This window comes from Cuculus canorus, chromosome 8, assembly GCF_017976375.1.
Source record: "Cuculus canorus isolate bCucCan1 chromosome 8, bCucCan1.pri, whole genome shotgun sequence".
In the NCBI taxonomy this organism is placed as follows: Eukaryota; Metazoa; Chordata; class Aves; order Cuculiformes; family Cuculidae; genus Cuculus; species Cuculus canorus.
In genome coordinates this window covers 32275144-32281661 of record NC_071408.1, presented here as the reverse complement: position 1 = coordinate 32281661, position 6518 = coordinate 32275144, and the positions used below count along the sequence as shown (strand labels likewise).

Genomic DNA, 6518 nt, shown 5'->3' with positions numbered 1-6518 from the left:
GTGATCGTTTAAGCCTGTCTGAGCTGGTGCCGTACGTTTGTACCGGCTGCACGTGGGAGTTAATTCTATGAAGCCATTTAAATTCTCAGAAGATGATCTGTTCTATTGTCTTTTCTAGGTTTAACCCAGTGTTTCAGTTATATCATTGAAAAAAAGGACCCAAACGCTACTAAATATAAAGGAATAATACCGCAAGGAAGCTCGAACCAGTGTTGTGGCAGCGTTTTATTGCAGGATGCTGATGCTTTTGAACGCTGCACTGCGTGTGAGATGTCTACATTTAAAGTTATTTGATAAATGGAATATTAAGTTTTCATTGTTTATAACAACATAAATGATGCAAATTAGCACCTTTTGAGTACTTTTCTTCAGGCAAGTTCTGTCTCTTGGTGCAGCAGTGCCCTGCTCTGCCAGCTCTAATGTGTTAACAGGAAATCAATGACTTGATAAATGATATTAATGTGAATATTAGTTATTATCATAAAATCATAGAATAGTTTGGGTTGGAAGGGACCTTGAAGCGCATCCAGTTCCAGCCCCCATGCCATGGGCAGGGACACCTCCCACTGGATCAGGCTGCCCAAGGCCCATCCAGCCTGACCTTATTAATGTTAATATGTTAATTTGTTTTATGTTAATATGGTAATTTGTTAAGATATAGCAAAGTATTGGTATTATTCGAGTGAAACGTTTGCTGTTAATCATAGAGTCATAGGATGTTCTGAGTTGGAAGGGACCCATGAGGATGGTTGAGTTATAACTATTTGTGGAACACATTTTGTATCTTAGAAATCCTCCTTTAATGAGACATTTTTGTTACATGTTGTCCCTTATCTAAATTTTTAAAGATGTTATTATATTTTGTATAATTAATGATATAATCTGGTCAAGGTGCATCCTTCTTATGATTGTTTCAGGTTCTTAAGGAGCAGGATTAATGTGGGAAACACTACATGGGGAGACTAAACCAACCTGCTTCTACCCAACCAGTAATGAAGATTTTCTTGTATACAAGGGCATTGTTGGGCAGAGTTCCTGTTGAACCCTGTGGGCGCAGTCTGAAGCTTCTCTTGCTGCGCTACCCCACGTGTTGGGCTCCTGGGTGTCACTTTTTTGCCATCAGGAGCAGCTCCTGCCCTGCAGAAGCTTTTACGCTGCTACAAGAGGTTAAACGCAGAGGGCAGAGCCTGCTGGTGAAGACCTTGGAGGGTATGGGCTTCCTTCAGGTGTGACCTCCGTGCTCCCAGAAAGAAAACGGATGCTTTTACAGAAGCAGTTTCACAACTTGTACCAGAATCGTGTGTAAACAAACCCAAGGATAGGCTGGTTCGGTATTTTTAGGTCTGGTCAGTGATGTCCCATGCGCTGGGCTGGGTGGCAGCCAAGCGTCTTGGTTTGTTGTCCTTAGGGAAGAGAAGAAGTGCTTTGTAGGTTGGCGCAACTCTTGGCTGCAGAAGGATACCGTAGGTAGATGGGTTTGGGAATGGACTAAAGCCCATCTGTAGAGTTTTAACCTATTGCTGTGTGTTTAAACAGGATTGTGCCGATGCTGCTTGGGCTGCGTGGCCGATCCAGCTGACACTGAACTGCTTCTCCTCCCTTTTCAGCTTCCCAAAGTGGCTTTTTACAGGAGGGTGCAGGAGAAGGGGTAGAGATTGGCGTAGAGGAGGTGGCAGCACGACCTGGGGCCGCCTTAAACTGCTGGGGTCCTACATCAGAAACCAGATCTCTAGATGCATCGTTCCTAAATGTGTAACGGGTGTAGGTGGTTATTAACTCACCAGGCAAGAAATGCAGCTGCAGTTATTCGGATGTGCTCTAAAAATAGAGAGAAACATCCCCAGCAAAAGTAGATATTCAGGGTTTTTACGGAATAAATCTATAAATCTGATAAGCCAGAGGCACATCTGGTATCACTGCTGATCTTAACCCCTTCACCTTCCTCCCGAGGAACAGGGGGTTCTTCACAGTAAAAATGTCTTTGGAAATGAATCTTTATCTGGAGTTCTGGAGCTACCAACAGCTGGAGGATGGTTCTTTGGAGTGGGGGGAGGCCTTTGTGTTGTTGTGATGCCTTCATTTTAAAATGTCATCCTACACAAGGAGTTAATGTTTTCCACTATTTGATTTTTCAGAGACGTGTGGGAAACCTTCTAAGTTTGTAGGCAGAATTACCCTGTGGAGCAGCATGCCGGGAGGTAACGTAGAGCTGACCCTGCGGGTAGCTGAACATCCAGGGCTGGGTTAGAGAGGATAAAAGGCCCTGTTGGGGTGTGTAATCTCATGCCTCTGGTGTTACGTGGGAACCGAGATGAGGAGGAAAATGGGTCTCTGAAGGTTACTCCATTTCCACCAGGGGGTTCTTGCAGCTCCCCAGCCCGCTTTGCTCTGGGGAGGGAGCAGGGATGATCTGCAGAGGGCTGATCTGGTGCCTCATTGTCCTCACTGCTAGGAAAACCCAACTGAAATCTGGGAATCCTTTCTTAATCCAGTACTCCTCTGGAATACCTTCTGAATCAAGACTCTCAAAGGTGCATCTGCAGCAGGGAGTGAGGCTCACGTTGAGGCTGCTGCCTCTTCTAGGCTGTCTTTGGAGACCTTCAGTGGAGGGGGGACAGTTGGGCTTTCCAGGTAAGTCATGACCATGTGGTTGACTTGACTGTAAGCACAGTTTGCAGCCCTGTTTATCAAAACGCTGCGGAAGGTGATCTGAGGTGATGTTCTAACGAAATCCAGGCCTGATAACAGCGCCGAACGTTTTAAGTAGACGGCTGGGAGGTGTTTACACATCCGCATGGAGCAGGTTGTTGGTTAAATATTGATTTAGCAGAGGAGCTGTGTCCTCTTCCTGTTGAGCTCTGAGTGCAAACACCGTGCTAGAGGGGAGAGGGACATGCTTATTGGGTTTTCCTTGGGTTTAATTTAGAGATCATTTAATAGGAGGAACAGGGAACATTACTATGATATTTAAACTTAAAAAGACTTTTGCAAACCACGTCCTATCCAGTGGCACCAAACCTGTTTTAAATCTCACTAAAGTTCAGTCAAAGTGGTAAAACTCAACGCTGCGGAGATCTTGGCCCTAGAAGATGGAAAGGACGTGTTTTTAACGCTACCTAAACCTGATTTGCAATGTTTATTTTGGGACAGGGGAGGCTCACGCCGCTCCTGTTTCGTATTTGGTTACGCTTTGCTCTGACGAAGCAGGGCGCTGGGGCTGGCTATCGCTTGTCAGCAAAGATCCTCTTTGCAAATCCCCCGTGTGTGGGTCATCTTTTGTGCTTCCGTATCTGCTGTGCCCATACGGACATTGTGTTTGACAGGAGGCTGTGACCCTCCAACAGTTTGGTGAGTCATGGAAAGAGTGAACTCACCCGTATAGAGTTTAATCTGTCCTCCCCTGATAGGTTTAATTTCCGCTTGAGAGGCTCCGCTCGCTTACACGGGGTCTGACCCGGCTATTGAAACTGAGCAACCAGAAGAACACCTCTCTCCAAAGTGTCGTCTCTCTGGATGGAGGAGGAACGTGAATATTTATGAGCTGTTACTCATTTACACTGGTAAATATTAAAACTCCAGTATAACGCCATTCTATCTTGCTCATGAATAAGTGTCTTTGATAGAAAATGCAAAAGCTGTTTGTCTTAAATAATACCGATTTCTTGGAGGGAACAATATCTTTAGGTGACTTTGTGGTGGTGGTTTGTGAGCGTCTGCCGAGCTTAAATAAGAATTGTTTTCTAATCTGATGATGGCAGATAGGAGTGGTTCAGCCTGCAGAGACAGAAGGGTTTGTGGATAACTGTGCTCAGCCCCACGCTTCTGGGTCAGCAGCCCCCGGAATGTGTTTAGGGACGCAAAGGTGATCTGAGGGTTGGAGCACCTCCCGTAGGAGGACAGGCTGAGGGAGTTGGGGCTGTTCAGCCTGGAGAAGAGAAGGCTGTGGGAGACCTTAGAGCAGCTTCCAGTGCTGAAAGAGGCTCCAGGGAAGCTGGGGAGGGGCTCTGGATCAGGGAGGGCAGTGACAGGATAAGGGGGAATGTTTTTCAGCTGAAAGAGGGGAGATTAAGATGAGATTTTAGGCAGAAATGTTTTGCTGTGAGGGTGGTGAGGCCCTGGCCCAGGGTGCCCAGAGCAGTGGTGGCTGCCCCATCCCTGGAGGGGTTCCAGGCCAGGTTGGATGGGGCTTGGAGCCCCTGATCCAGTGGGAGGTGTCCCTGCCCATGGCAGGGGGTGGGACTGGATGGGCTTTGAGACCCCTTCCAACACAACCCAACCTTTTCCGTGACTGTATGATCATTTCTCTGGTTGTCCCGTAGTGTCCCAATGTTTGGATTCAGAGATGCAATGGGCTCCCTTCTCATTTAGGTGTAGTGAGTAATAAATAGGAGATTTTATAGCATGGTGAATACTTGTGGCTGTGTTTAAGGGACCAGAACCAGGTCACTGTTGTCGAGGAAGCACTGACTGTTCCCTGCATACGCAGCAGCATTATGTGATGCCTTCTGAGCGTTGCGGCAATCCGCTTGGGACAGATCCTCTCGTAGCAGTGTTGGCCACCTCTTTCCCTGCTGTAATCCAAATGACTGCATATGCGATTTGAGGAAACAACTGCTTGTGGAAATGGCCATGGGCAGAGTGAAGCCAGCGAGTGAGGAAATCATCTTTAGTGTAGGAAATACCTTTGTTCCTGTGCTTCATGAGCCGCAATCGCTCATTGATTTATAAAAGCCATTCACAGTCTGGTTTTGATCTTTAAATCCCTTAGGTGAGAGTGAAGCCTTTGCATAAAGAATTGTTCTTTCTGTGTCTGGTGTTACTGTGATTGTTGTGATCATCTGAAGTTGTGGAGAGGTGGGTGTTGGTGTCTTTTCCCAACTGGTAGGTAATAGGATGACAGAAAATGGCTTCAAGTTGCACCAGGGCAGGTTCAGTTTAGACATCAGGAAAAATTTTGGTAAACAGCTCTCGGGCCCTGGCAGAGGCTGCCCAGGGAGGTGGTGGACTCCCAATCCCTGGAGGGATTTAAAACACAAGTAGATGAGGTGCTCGGGGATCTGGTTGGACAGGTACAGTTGGACTTGATGATCTCAGGGGTCTTTTCCAGCCAAGCGATTCTATGTAGACTGGAAGGATCGCGTGTTGGTTTGACCTGTTAAGTTGTGTTCAAGATTTTTTACAGTCTGTTCCCGACAGACACAAAACTTTGAAAACTATTGTGTGAACAGAATATTCATTATAACTGTATTAATGAAAGATAGTGGAGAAAATGTGCCCAAAACAGCCGTGAGTAACCACATGGTGAGTAAACAAATGGATACGGTCAATGAAACAATAATCTCTAACTGCAAGATGATTTATTTCTGAAGCTAAACATGTTAGGCTGAAATAAAGAGGTCCTGAAATAAAAAGCTCTGATGGGCTTTAGGTGTTTGATAAAGAAAGTATTTCTTGTTTCTTTACTACTCCTAAATTTGTTGGTATCTGCTTCTGCAGGTCAAGAAACAGTGTAGTCTGCATTTTCTTGCTTCTCCATCTTTTCTTGTGTTCTGCAGAGCAGTCACACCCTGAAGGAAAAACACATACCAGGCAATAAGTCACCATTAAACTTTGAAACCTGTATTGCGCCCCTGTTGCTTTGCAGAGGACGCTATTGGTGCTATCACAAACTAATGAAAATAGGCATCACTTTGGGCTACGTTAACCGAGTTGTTGTTTCCTTGGCTGGTTAGTTGGTATTATTAAACCATTTAGCAAAGAATGGATAAGCAAAATCCCTATGTGAATAAAGCATAGAAGGCTGGAGTCTGTCCTTGCTTGAAGGAGCAACGTTCTTAGGGAAGCTGCCCAAAAGAAGAGCAACAAAGCTGGTGAAGGGGCTGGAGAACAAGTCTTATGAGCAGTGGCTGAGGGATCTGGGGTTGTTTGGCCTGGAGAAAAGGAGGCTGAGAGGAGACCTTATCACTGTCTACAACTGCCTGAAAGGAGGTTGTAGAGAGGTGGGTATTGGTCTCTTCGCCCAGGTTGCAGGTGATATGATGAGAGGGAATGGACTTAAACTCTGCCAGGGCAGGTTCAGACTGGACATCAGGAAAAACTTCACTGAAAGGGTTCTCAAGAACTGGCAGAGGCTGCCCAGGGAGGTGGTGGAGTCACCATCCCTGAAGGTGTTTAAAAGATGGATAGCTGAATTGCTTAGGGATATGATGGTGGACAGGTGTGGTAGGACTTCATGATGTCAAAGGTCTTTTCTAACCTAGGGATTCTATGATTCTATGAAAATATACCTTTTTGAAAGAGCGACTGCTGTAAAAAGAAAAGCAAATTCATAATTGTTAAATGTCCACAGGCTCTAATGCTCATGGTCAAGTGAAACTCCTACAAGAACTGAACTTGTGTGAACTCGGACCATCTGTTCCACTCCTCCAAGTTGTAAATATGAAATAAGGAGCTGCTAAGGCATTCTCATTATATCCATCCTGATATTTGAAAATACTGTGTGAAATTCTGCCGAGCAA

The 6518-nt window shown here is 45.7% G+C and overlaps 1 long non-coding RNA gene across 1 annotated transcript in view; it reads left to right on the top strand.

The window, feature by feature from the left end:
• The first annotated feature begins 2276 nt into the window (after positions 1–2276).
• LOC128852895 (uncharacterized) overlaps positions 2277–6518 on the top strand; it is a 13209-nt gene continuing 8967 nt past the window's right edge. The window contains exons 1-2 of the long non-coding RNA XR_008451010.1: positions 2277–2631; positions 3408–3560. This is a non-coding gene — a long non-coding RNA (uncharacterized LOC128852895). The remainder of the gene's footprint in view (positions 2632–3407; positions 3561–6518) is intronic.